Here is a 12,436-nt window from a genome sequence, read left to right as displayed (position 1 = left end):
AAATTCAAGGGGGTCGAATACTTTTGCAAGGCACTGTATTAGGTCTAAGACACACAGAGAGAGAAAAACAGTGCAAGTGGAGTGCGATAAAACATCACATTCCACTCGGACTAATATTAGCCTGTGTGGCAGCGCACATGAGCGATTATTTTCTCAGCCCTAATTGGACCAAGAAAACAATCGCAACATGCTGCGGGTGTAATGCGAGACTCTTTCTCTCGCACCCATTCAAGTGTATAGGCGAGAGAAAAATCGCACTGCACTCGCAGTACATCGGTGTACCGTGAGTGCAGAGCGAGAATCGCAATAGCCGGCTACGGAGGAGAGCGGGAGATAAATCCCTCCCGCCCCCCGCAGTTGAGGTCCGCTCGCACAGTTGGACCTCAGTCGCAGGGATACTAGCATGACACTTGTCTCCGCTGTACTGCCAGCGTGAGCCGGGTCATGCGAGGATTGCACTAGCGCCCCGTCTGGCCCCGGCCTTAGGTTAATCTGCAGGGTAATAGTGTTCTAAAACCGCATAACCGCTGCACTACGAGCTGGCTGCTGGGAGGAAATGAACTTTACTCCTCCCAGCAGCCTCAGGCCTTCAGTCATAGAGGCGTAGATGGCGCAGCTTCAGTCACTGCTCAGTACATAGTGAACAGCCGCTATATCCGCAGCCCGCCTCAGCAATGCAGCAGTACAAAAACGGGTGTCAGTCACAGAGTGCGTAGTTGGAACCAAAGGCGCTTTTGTGCTGCTGTCCATCATCAGGAGTAAACAAGACCCCTTCAATTAGAGGCAGAGGAGCTGTGTGCTCTTGGAGATTAAACTTTGAACTTTTAAAGAACTGAAGAAAAGGCCTTTAATTCCGTCGCAACATCCAAGTCAGAAGCGGGTATATGAAACAGGCTCAAGAGGTGAGTCTGCCCCATACTCGGCAGGTAAAGGCTGTGTGTTACAGCCTGGATCTGCCACTAACTATCGCGGGTGGTGCAGCGCTCTGCTCGTGATTGTTAACCTGTTAAATCCCCCTGTCAAATTCTGACAGCGTCATTTAACACGCGCCGGCATGGTGGCGCCATCCTAAACGCCCATCGGCCCACCCGTAATGTGACCGCGAGTTGCTGATGGCTTGCAATGACTGCAGTGGGTCTTCTGAAGACCTCCGTGCTTGTCATTACAGCGCAGCGCTCCTGACTGCCTGGGTCCGGTCTTCAAAGGAGACTGTGATTTTTGCATTGCTGTATATGGCACAAGCAATTACACGATCGCAGGTTATAGTCCTTAAAGGAACTATTAAAAACAATGAAAAGTAAAAAAAAAATTGTTTGACAAAATATGAAAAAAATAAAACCTAAAAAGTTCAAATCACTCCCCTTTTGTCTCCTTGAAAAGATAATAATAAAATACGCACGTGATAGCGCCACGTTTAGAAAAGTCCAGTGTATCAAGTATTAAAAAAATTAATACTGTAAACAAAAACATTTGCAGGAAAGCCAAAATTACATCTTTTGGTCGCTGCAGTACCACAAAAAGCGCTGTAACAAGTGATCAAAACGTCATATCTATCCCCAAATGATATCAATAAAAATGTCATCTCGCCCTGCAAAAAAAATAAGCAATTACACAGCTCCATCGACAAATGACAATATTACGGGTCTTCAAAAATGTCAACACAACACCCCAAATTTTGGGTGGCAAACTTGGCCCTGTCGCGAAGGGGTTAACTGGGTAGTCATATCTCAGATGGGTATTGCTTATCACAGCTGCCTGCTGTAACGATAGTCCTGGGGGTGGACCTACTGGACCGTGCACCAGACTCCCCTGCGACGACGCCTCGAGCCAACCCCTATACAGGGACTGTTGGGCGTAACCCTAGAGGGCCTAGATGCACGGAAGCCGGGATCAGCAAGAGTCACTGCATAGAGTCTTAGGCTACTTTCACACATCCGGTTTTTGCTCTGCGGCACAATACGGCGCTCTGCAGAAAAACCGCAACCGTTTTTTTTGCTGCCGGTTGCGGGTTTTTTTGCATAGACTTACATTAGTTCCGTATTGTGTACTGCTCAAACCGGATGTGTGAAAGTAGCCTTATGAATACAGGACCCGATCTGAACCAGGTACAGGTTAACGGGATCAGGCAGAAGTCCAGAAACAAAGACTCGTGCAGGTCACAGGGATTAGGCTGAAGTCCAGATGCGGAGACTCGTGCAGGTCACAGGGATTAGGCTGAAGTCCAGATGCGGAGACTCGTGCAGGTCACAGGGATTAGGCTGAAGTCCAGATGCGGAGACTCGTGCAGGTCACAGGGATTAGGCTGAAGTCCAGAAGCGGAAACTCGTGCAGGTTAACGGGATCAGGCTGAGATCCAGGAGTGGAGACTGGTGCAGGTTAACGGGATCAAGTTTGAGTGTGTGCTCAGAACGGTACTCAGGATCTGCAAGCAGAGACAGAGTTACACAAAGCACAGGCATAGTGGGACCTGAACAACTGGTACAAGAGACAAGCTACAGGGACGCGTTGAACAAGCACTGGCCGTGGGGAATAGGAAGTCTTAAATACCCAAGGTTAATTTAGTAGTCATATCCCGGACAGCTGTGCTGGCCCTTTAAGTTTAGGTGAGCGCCCTCTAGTGTGCATGTGTGAGGACCGCAACCCGGAAGTCAGAGCTGAGACCACAGGAGGAGAGGCAGGACGCTTGAGCGCAGGTGGCTGCAGTGAGTGTGCGGCGTAGAGCTGGGACCGACGGGGAAAAGGTATGGACGGGGGAGCGGGGACCCCAGGGGTTGGGGCGACAGGAGGTGGGCGGCGCGGTCGGACCGGGAGCGTGACACCTGCTTATGGAGTTCAGAGGTAGGACCCAGATCTATCTCAAGTTTATAATCTCATATTTAATTCCTGCTTTTATTAACATTGCTTATTTACAGGCTCCGTTTTCTATACATTTATTAGGAGGAGGTGGAAGCTTGGATTACTGCAGCCCTTTACTTCCTCCCTGCTGAAATAAAGAACTTAGAATAACAATCTGATTTTTCTTCTACGTGTAAAGGGCACTTTCTAGTTCATAACAACAGGCCATCCCATGCAGAACATTTGACATGCCATAGCCTTTAATTTCCATATCTTTCAGGAGCACTACAAGTAGAAGCATGCACACCAATCTGATTCATGTAAAACGTTTTGGGACCCGATTCATCAGACGTCTGCTGTATAACACCTTAAAATGTCACAACATTTTAACACAACTCACACTTGTTCACGAACTTTGGGCTTTTGGTGTTTATCACCTATCCTGACCAGCTACGCCAAAGTGAACTGAGCTGGGGAGGCACGAGATTTGGTGAAGTCCATCTGGGATGTTCATCAAAAGTTACACCACTGGTTGGAGTAACGTATGGCAGTAATGTTCTCCAGTCGCTGCAGTAACGTCATGAGTGTGTCACAGCCTGACGTGATCGTGGATCAGAAAGTAAGGCGGGCTTTGCACGTTGCGACATCGCAAGCCGATGCTGCGATGTCGCACGCGATAGTCCCCGCCCCCGTCGCAGCAGCGATATCACATGCACTCACCTGTCCTGCGACGTCACTCTGGCCGGCGACCCGCCTCCTTCCTAAGGGGGCGGGTCGTACAACGTCGGAGCGACGTCACACGGTAGGCGGCCAATCAAAGCGGAGGGGCGGAGATGAGCAGGATGTAAACATCCCGCCCACCTTCTTCCTTCCGTATAGCCGGCGGCGGCAGGTAAGGTGATGTTCCTCGCTCCTGCGGCTTCATACACAGCAATGTGTGCTGCCGCAGGAACGAGGAACAGCATCGTACCTGTCGTAGCAGCGTAATTTTGAAAAAGTGGGAGCCTACACCGATGATACGATAACGACGCTTTTGCGCTCGTTAATCGTATCATCTAGGATTTACACACTACGATGACGAAAGTGACGCCGGATGTGCGTCACTTTCAATTTGACCCCACCGACATTGCACGTGCGATGTTGCAATTTGCAAAGCCGCCCTAAGGCTATGTGCGCACGTCGCGTAAAAACATGCAGTTACGCTGCGCTTTGTAGCGCAGCGTAACTGCATGCGTCCTGCGTCCCCTGCACAGTCTATGGAGATTGTGCAGGGGCCGTGCGCACGTGGCGTCTAAGAGCGCAGCGCTTCGGCTACTGCCGAAGCGCTGCGCAAAAAGAAGTGACATGTCACTTCTTTCCTGCGCTTTGCCGGCAGCTCCTGCTCTGTCTATGGCAGGAGCTGGGGGCAGAGCGCATGGAATCGGCTTTTTTTTTTTTTCTCTACGGACATTTCTGCAGCGATCTAAAGCGCACATGTGCTCTTCAGATCGCTGCAGAAATATCTGCAGGGCTTGTACGCAACGTGCGCACATAGCCTAACAGCGTATAGTTGGTCGCAGATCCTCTTTAATGCCCGCTCGTTGTTTATTTTGAGTTGGACCTTGTTTAAGTCTTTCCGACACTGAAAGGGGTTAAGGTTCCTTTCTATCCTGCAGTGATCTAACAGGCAGTTGTAATCTATGCTGCAGTCCCTCTCTTCTGCTATAAATATTTACTTCTCCCTATGTTGGCAATAGTTTAATCTATGCTGTCCACTTTGAAGGAGCCTGTCTCTGGAGAAGCTGAGGTGTCGCTTCTGTTGCAGCTGAGAAGTTCCTGCTGTAGAAGCCGTGGAGTTTTATTTGTTGTGACTTCCCCACCTGTTTGTCTTACCTTCCTTGTGTTGTCTTATTGCAGTGGTGACACTAGCGTCTCACTGACCTTCACTGATAAAGGTGAGTTCAAGGCCAGCCAAAGCCTAGGCATGTGACAGCGCACGGGGGAAGGACCCGTCTAGGGATATTAGGGAGTGCAGGGATCAGCCTAAGGTGAATTGTTAGGCGGTGACCCCGCTCCCCTCAGGGCCTTGTGTTGTATTGCTTCTCTAGTTTTCCCTTTGTGTTGTGTCGCTCACCGGGATTCCCCTCGCTCCTTGTGTGACATAACATTTCTGGCGCTCACCAGTTATAAGCTTTAGTAAGTACAGTATGGGCGCTTCTGACTGAATTAAGCACAGCTTATTTCAACTGTCGCTTCATTAACACGAGCGTACATAACACTAGGCTTAATGGGCCCCAGTGTACAGTCACTGTGCAAATATTTGACCTCACCCATACATCCTCGTGGCCCGCTTTGTGTCATATTGTACCTCTATAAGCCTTCAAGTTGTGCTGAATATTTTCCCACATACACTACAGTTAAAAAATTTAGTGTCCCTTAGATATTTCCTTATTTTTTAAATAAAAGCACATTTTTTTTTAACGAAGCTAACATTAAATTAAACAGAAATCCCCTCTATACATTGTTAATGCGGTAAATAACTATTCTAGCTGCAAACGTCTGGTTTTGAATGCAGTATCTACATAGGTATATAAAGGCCCATTCCCAACAACCACCACTCCAGTGTTCTAATGGTACATTGTGATTGCTAACTGTGTTAGAAGGCTAATGGATGTTTAGAAATCTCTTGAAAACCCTCGTGCAAGTATGTTAGCACAGCTGAAAACAGTTTTGCTGATTAGAGAAGCAATAAAACTGAGCTTCCTTTGAACTAGTTGAGAATCTGGAGCATTACATTTGTTGGTTCCATTAAACTCTCAAAATGGCCAGAAAAAGAGAACTTTCATGTGAAACTCGCCAGTCTATTCTTGTTCTTAGACATGAAGGATATTCCATGCGAGAAATTGCCAAGAAACTGAAGATTTCCTACAACGGTGTGCACTACTCCCTTCAGAGGAGAGCACAAACAGGCTCTAACCAGAGTAGAAAGAGAAGTGGGAGGCCGCGCTGCACAACTAAGCAACAAGACAAGTACATTAGAGTCTCTAGTGTGAGAAATCGACGCCTCACAGGTCCTCAACTGGCAGCTTCATTAAATAGTTCCCGCAAAACGCCAGTGTCAACATCTACCGTGAAGAGGCGACTCCGGGACGCTGGCCTTCAGGGCGGAGTGGCAAAGAAAAAGCCATATCTGAGACTGGCTAATAAAAGGAAAAGTTTAATATGGGCAAAAGAACACAGACATTGGACAGAGGAAGACTGGAAAAAAGTGTTATGGACAGACAAATCGAAGTTTGAGGTGTTTGGATTACACAGAAGAACATTTGTGAGATGCAGAACTACTGAAAAGATGCTGGAAGAGCGCCTGACGCCATCTGTCAAGCATGGTGGAGGTAATGTGATGGTCTGGGGTTGCTTTGGAGCTGGTAAAGTGGGAGATTTGTACAAGGTAAAAGAGATTTTGAATAAAGAAGGCTATCACTCCATTTTACAACGCCATGCCATACCGTGGACAGCGCTTGATTGGAGCCAATTTCATCCTACAACAGGACAATGACCCAAAGCGCACCTCCAAATTATGCATGAACTATTTAGGGAAGAAGCAGCAGCTGGTATTCTATCTGTAATGGAGTGGCCGCCCAGTCACCAGACCTCAACCCTATAGAGCTGTTGTGGGAGCAGCTTGACTGTATGGTACCAAAAAGTGCCCATCAAGCCAATCCAACTTGTGGGAGGGAGGAAGCATGGGGCAAAATATCTCCAGATTACCTCCGCAAATTAACAGCTAGAATGCCAGAGGTCTGCAAAGGTGGAATTGCTGCAAAGGAGCATTCTGTGCCGAAAGCAAAGTGTGAAGAGAAAATTATTATTTCAGATAAAAATCATTATTTCTAACCTCGTCACTGTCTGGACGATATTCTCTATTCATTATGCATCTCACTTGATAAATAAAAGTGTGAATTTTCATGGAAAAGACAAAATTGTCTGGTGACCCCAAACTTTTGAACTGTAGTGCATCTGTCTATCAATTTGATCAGCTCCTCCCGCTTATTACCTCCCGCCTGCAGATCACATATAATTTTCATCATGACAGGTTCCATTTAAATAATATAGCTATGCTCATTGTTAATTATTCTGAAGGATTCTCTACATGATGGGGAAATAGTTTTATAGAAATCCTACAGGCAAGACAGAAGTTTAAAGGAACCTGTCAGGCACTTCATGCTGCACAAACCACGTGCAGCTTCAGCCTGGCTGCGCAATAGCGGAGAGGCAGATTATTCTATTTAACGCTCTGACGTTTCAACCAAAATATACGGTGAAGATCCAGCCAGGAACCATAGCTGGAGATGACACTAGTCCGGGGTCCAACCAGGCGGCTCCTTTCAGCGCTGCTGCAGGTGATTGACAGATTTCTACTTCTTTACATGCAATGGAGAGACCTGTCAATCAGCAGTGCTGGGAGAATCTGTCCGAGTGTGGTGCCTGCCTGAGATTTGGCCAGCATCAATCGCCTTACGGTTTCCCTTTAATTTGCTAATCTGTTCCAGTTGCAGCTGATGATTTACTAGACCCCCACCTCCTTATCCTTAAAGGGGTTATCCAGGATATTTTGGGCCTTTCCCCACATATGGGGCTAAAATCTTACTTAGCAGGTAGTTGCTGATTACCTGCACTTTCTGGATTAGGTTCTCTTGCTTCCTGTGATGTTGCATTGACAGAGCAGATAGTTCTCTGTTGCTCTGCTCTGTCATCATGCTGACGTCAATTAGCACAACAGCAGAGCGGAAGAGAAGGATCTGCTCTGTCAACGTAACATCAAAAGAAGCGGGAAAATCGCTGGCTGGAGAGGGTAGTTACCCAGTACCTTCCAGTAAGAGAATTGCCCCATAGGAAAAAAAAACCTCCATGATAACCCCTTTTACAATATTTTGTCCTACTGCAGACAATAGAAGGGGGGAGGCTCCTGCTGCAGCCAGCTGTCTTAAGGCTACTTTACACGCTGCGATATCTGTCCCGATATCGCTAGCGTGGGTACCCGCCCCCATCTGTTGTGCGACACGGGCAAATCGCTGCCCGTGCCGCACAACATCGCGCAGACCCATCACACATACTTACCTGCCCGGCGACGTCGCTGTGACCGGCGAACCGCCTCCTTTCTAAGGGGGCGGTCTGTGCGGCGTCACAGCGACGTCACTGAGCGGCCACCCAATAGAAGCGGAGGGGCGGAGATGAGTGGCCGGAACATCCCGCCCATCTCCTTCCTTCCTCATAGCGGCCGGGAGGCAGGTAAGGAGAGGTTCATCGTTCCTGCGGCATCACACATAGTGATGTGTGCTGCCGCAGGAGCGACGAACTACATCGTTACTGCTGCAGTAACGATAATCGAGAATGGACCCCCATGTCACCGATGAGCGATTTTGCACGTTTTTGCAACGATGCAAAATCGCTCATCGGTGTCACACGCAGCAACATCGCTAATGCGGCCGGAGGTGCGTCACCAATTCCGTGACCTCAACGACTCCGCATTAGCGATGTCGCAGCGTGTAAAGCCCCCTTTAAGCTATGTGCGCACATTGCTTTCTTTAAACGCTGTGTGTATGTGTGTTTTTTGCTGCTAAAAACACACAAAAATGCACCTGCGGCAAAAACGCAGCAGTTTCGGTGCGTTTTTGGCTGCGTTTTGCTCCGTTTTTGATCACTGCAAGGGTGGAAAACGCAGAAAAGTATTGATATGACCATTTTTTTTTATTCAGCTCAAAAACGCAGCTACAAAAAAAAGCTGTGTGTGGACATCAAAAATGAAAACTCATAGACTTTGCTGGGGAAGCAAAGTCATGCAGTTTGGAGCCCAAAAACGCACCCGAAAACCGCCACGAACAACACACTGTGCGCACATAGCCTTAGGGCCTAACACCAGACATACACACTAGATCATTCAGCCAACAGCTGTCTCACTGATGTGAGCAGCTCACCATCAGTATCTAATATATAAAGCTGAATCTGTGTATGTATGTGTGTGTGTGTGTCCGGGATTGGCTTCTGCACCGTCTCAGCTACAGCCACAAAATTTTGCACACTCACACGTCTGGACCCCGAGAGCGTCATAGGCTGTGTTTTGAGGGGAAATTTTAACCCCGCTCTTTAAGTTATTCGCCAAAAAACCTGCCTCCATTAAAGAGAATGGAGCTGGGAGCCACAGTGCAGCCAGAACTTCAGAAGAATGTGCAGCCACGCCCTTATATGGAATGTTGGCGTGTCACAATGCAGCCAGGGAAAGAGACAGACACAGACACGGAAAGAGGCTGACACAGACAGGGTAAGAAACAGACATAGACAGGGTAAGAGACAGACACAAAGAGACAGACTGACAGGGAAAGAGACAAAGAGACAGACAGACACAGGGAAACAGACAGACAGGGAAAGAAAGGGAAAGAGACAGACAGGGTAAGAGACAAAGAGGTAAAGAGACAGACACGGAAAGACAGAGGGAAAGAGACAGACAGGGAAAGAGACAGACAGGGAAAATGACAGAGATAGATAGACAGGCAGGGAAAGAGATAGACAGACAGGGAAAGAGATTGAGACAGACGGAGAAAGAGACAGTCAGAGACAGACAGGGAAAGAGACAGACAAAGAGAGAGACAGACAGACAGAGGGGGAGACAGACAGAGAATGGGAGAGAAACATAGAGACAGTTACTATCCCGGGCGTTAATACATTCTATTTATACATTCTATCCCGGGAATGTTAATACATTCTATTTTGTTAACAACAGTTATTAACCTGGGCGAAGTCGGGTAGTACAGCTAGTAATAAATAAAATGCAATGCTGCGCTGCTTGGGTCAATTGACCACTGCAGACAATCACTGGCTGCAGCTGTCATGGTGGAACAAGGACGTCTCCTCTTCCTGTGTCGGCGCAGACCTCAGATCCGTCTGATCCAGGAGGTTTCCAACATATCAAATTTCTCTCTTTCAAAAATAACTTCCTTCAAATTGGGGAATATGTTGAAATGGAAATTGCCATTCAAGTCTTCACAATGGCATCTTTGACTACTTTGTTATTAGCCATTAACCATTTGTGTGCCTTTTCTACACTGAAATCACAAAACCAAAGCATAGTGTGGAGTCTGTACTTGTGCTGGCGTTTTACCACTAGGGGGAGCTCAAGTGTTTTGAGTTCCAAACGAGCTGGAAACGTGAATGCAGTGCACTGCCCCCTGGTGGTGGGTGCAGGAAACATAACAGGAAGTGGGGGGAGGTGTTCATTTTTATCAAAACTATAACCAGGCTCTCATCATTCTCTCAGGTGGGGGAGCAAAAAGCTGCTGACAGATTCCTGTTAAGCTTAATGTGGGAATTTACATACTATTTATTTGAATTATTCTTTCACCTCTGAGGACATCATACAATGGTGAGTGACCTGATCACACATAGTCCACCTGTAAATCCTCTGTTTTCTATAGCCTAAGCTTTGCTGCTTGTGCCTGATACAAGTCTGGAAGGATCTCGGCAGTGGCACCAGTGGGGCATAGTATAGAAAAATCCGTAGGTGGGACGCAAAAGGGAAGAAAAATGCAGATCTGAGGTCATTACCCCCCCTGTGCTGCGAGGTCTGAGGTCATTACACCCCTGTGCTGCAAGGTCTGAGGTCATTACACCCCTGTGCTGCGAGGTCTGAGGTCCTTACACCCCTGTGCTGCGAGCTCTGAGGTCATTACACCCCTGTGCCGTGATGTCTGAGGTCATTACACCTCTGTGCCGTGAGGTCTGAGGTCATTACACCCCTGTGCTGCGAGGTCTGAGGTCATTACACCCCTGTGCCGTGAGGACTGAGGTCATTAAACCCCTGTGCTGTGAGGTCTGAGGTCATTACACCCATATGCTGTGAGGTATGAGTTCATTACACCCCTGTACTGCGAAGTCTGAGGTCGTTACACCGCTGTGCTGCGAGGTCTGAGGTCGTTACACCCCTGTGGTGCGAGGTCTGAGGTCATTACACCCCTGTGGTGCGAGGTCGGAGGCCCTTACACCCCTGTGCTGCGAGGTCTGAGGTTATTACACCCCTGTGCTGCGAGGTCTGAGGTCGTTACACCCCTGTGGTGTGAGGTCTGAGGTCCTTACACCCCTGTGCTTTGAGGTCGGAGGCCCTTACACCCCTGTGCTGCGAGGTCTGAGGTCATTACACCCCTGTGCTGCGAGGTCTGAGGTCGTTACACCCTTGTGCTTCGAGGCCTGAGATTAAATATGCTTGATAACCCGAGCGATTGTGTCCTAAATGATGATGCACTTTTTAATGATTTCTGCACATAAGACCACCCTAATTTTATCTCTTGGGCTGTCAAAATCAATATATAATTTTTGTGACATATGGGGGACTATTAACCCCCTTCACCATCCAGCGATTTTCAGTTTTCGTTTTTTCCTCCCCTTCTTCCAAGAGCCATAACCTTTTTATTTTTCTGTCAATATACACACATGAGGGATTGTTTTTTGGTGGGATGAGTAGTATTTTTGTACATTCTGCTCCATATTTTACTGGAAAATAGGAGAAAAATTCCTAGTACAGTGGAATTCCCAAAAAAAGGGCAATTGCACAAATGTTTTTTTGGGTTTTAATTTACCATTTTCACTATATGGTAAAACTGACCTGGCATTGTGATTCCCCAGCTCGGTACGAGTTCGTAGACACCAAACATGTCTAGTTTCACTTTTATTTAAGTCGTGAAACAAAAATTCAGAAGTTTGTCCAAAAACAAAAATTGCACTTTTGTCGCCATTTTCGGAGACCCGTAACGTTCTAATTTTTCGGGATCTGGGGCTCAGTAACGGCTTATTTTTTATGTCCTGAGCTGACGTTTTTAGTTATACTATTTTTGCATAGATGCGATGCTTTGATCTCCTGTTATTGCATTTTATTTCAGTGTTGCATCGACCAAAAAAAACGTAATTCTGACGTTTTTATTTTTTTATCGCTACACCTTTCCTAATCAGACTAATTGATTGTATATTATGATAGATCAGGCATTTCTGAATGCGGTGATACCAAATGTGGATTTGTTATTAATATTATTACTATTATTCTATTTTCAAAGTGGTAAAAGGGGGGTGATTTGAACTTTTTAGGTTTTTATTTTTTCATATTTTTTTAAAACTTTCTTTTTCCATTTTTTTTTTTAACATTTCCCTTAGGGAACTTTATGCCTGTACAGTCTGATCGCTTCTGCTGTTCACAGCAATGCTTCAGCATCCTTCTGAACAACAGAAATGCGGTGTTAGGCCCCCTTCACATTCCCGTGCATTAAACACACATGTGACGGTCCGTGGTGCAGGTCCATATGTTTGTCCGTGTGTCCCTGTGTGTGTTCTATCTATATGACATTTGGGTAGCAAACGCATAGCATGAACTTGTATATTTGCCTGTCTCCGGCGCTGCTGTCTCAGTTGCTTCCAGGTCTGCAGGCAGTGCAGTGAATATTCATGAGGCATAATGAGCGGAACCGGAAGCAACAGCAGCGGCGGAGACAGGTAAGTATAAAAATACATTTCATTTCAGTGAGGTGTCCTCCAGTACATGTCACACGGATCACATCAGTGTCCGGTCCGTGTGACATCCCTG

General features: G+C 47.1%; 1 protein-coding gene across 6 annotated transcripts in view; it reads left to right on the top strand.

The window, feature by feature from the left end:
- Positions 1–12,436, top strand: part of NSD3 (nuclear receptor binding SET domain protein 3) — a 223,786-nt gene that overhangs the window by 46,405 nt on the left and 164,945 nt on the right. The gene's annotated exons all lie outside the window — the stretch shown is intronic.

The sequence above is a fragment of the Anomaloglossus baeobatrachus genome, chromosome 4 (genome assembly GCF_048569485.1).
Source record: "Anomaloglossus baeobatrachus isolate aAnoBae1 chromosome 4, aAnoBae1.hap1, whole genome shotgun sequence".
NCBI classification, from domain to species: Eukaryota; Metazoa; Chordata; class Amphibia; order Anura; family Aromobatidae; genus Anomaloglossus; species Anomaloglossus baeobatrachus.
The sequence above is the reverse complement of the archived record's forward strand: the minus strand, read 5'-3'. Positions and strand labels throughout refer to the sequence as shown.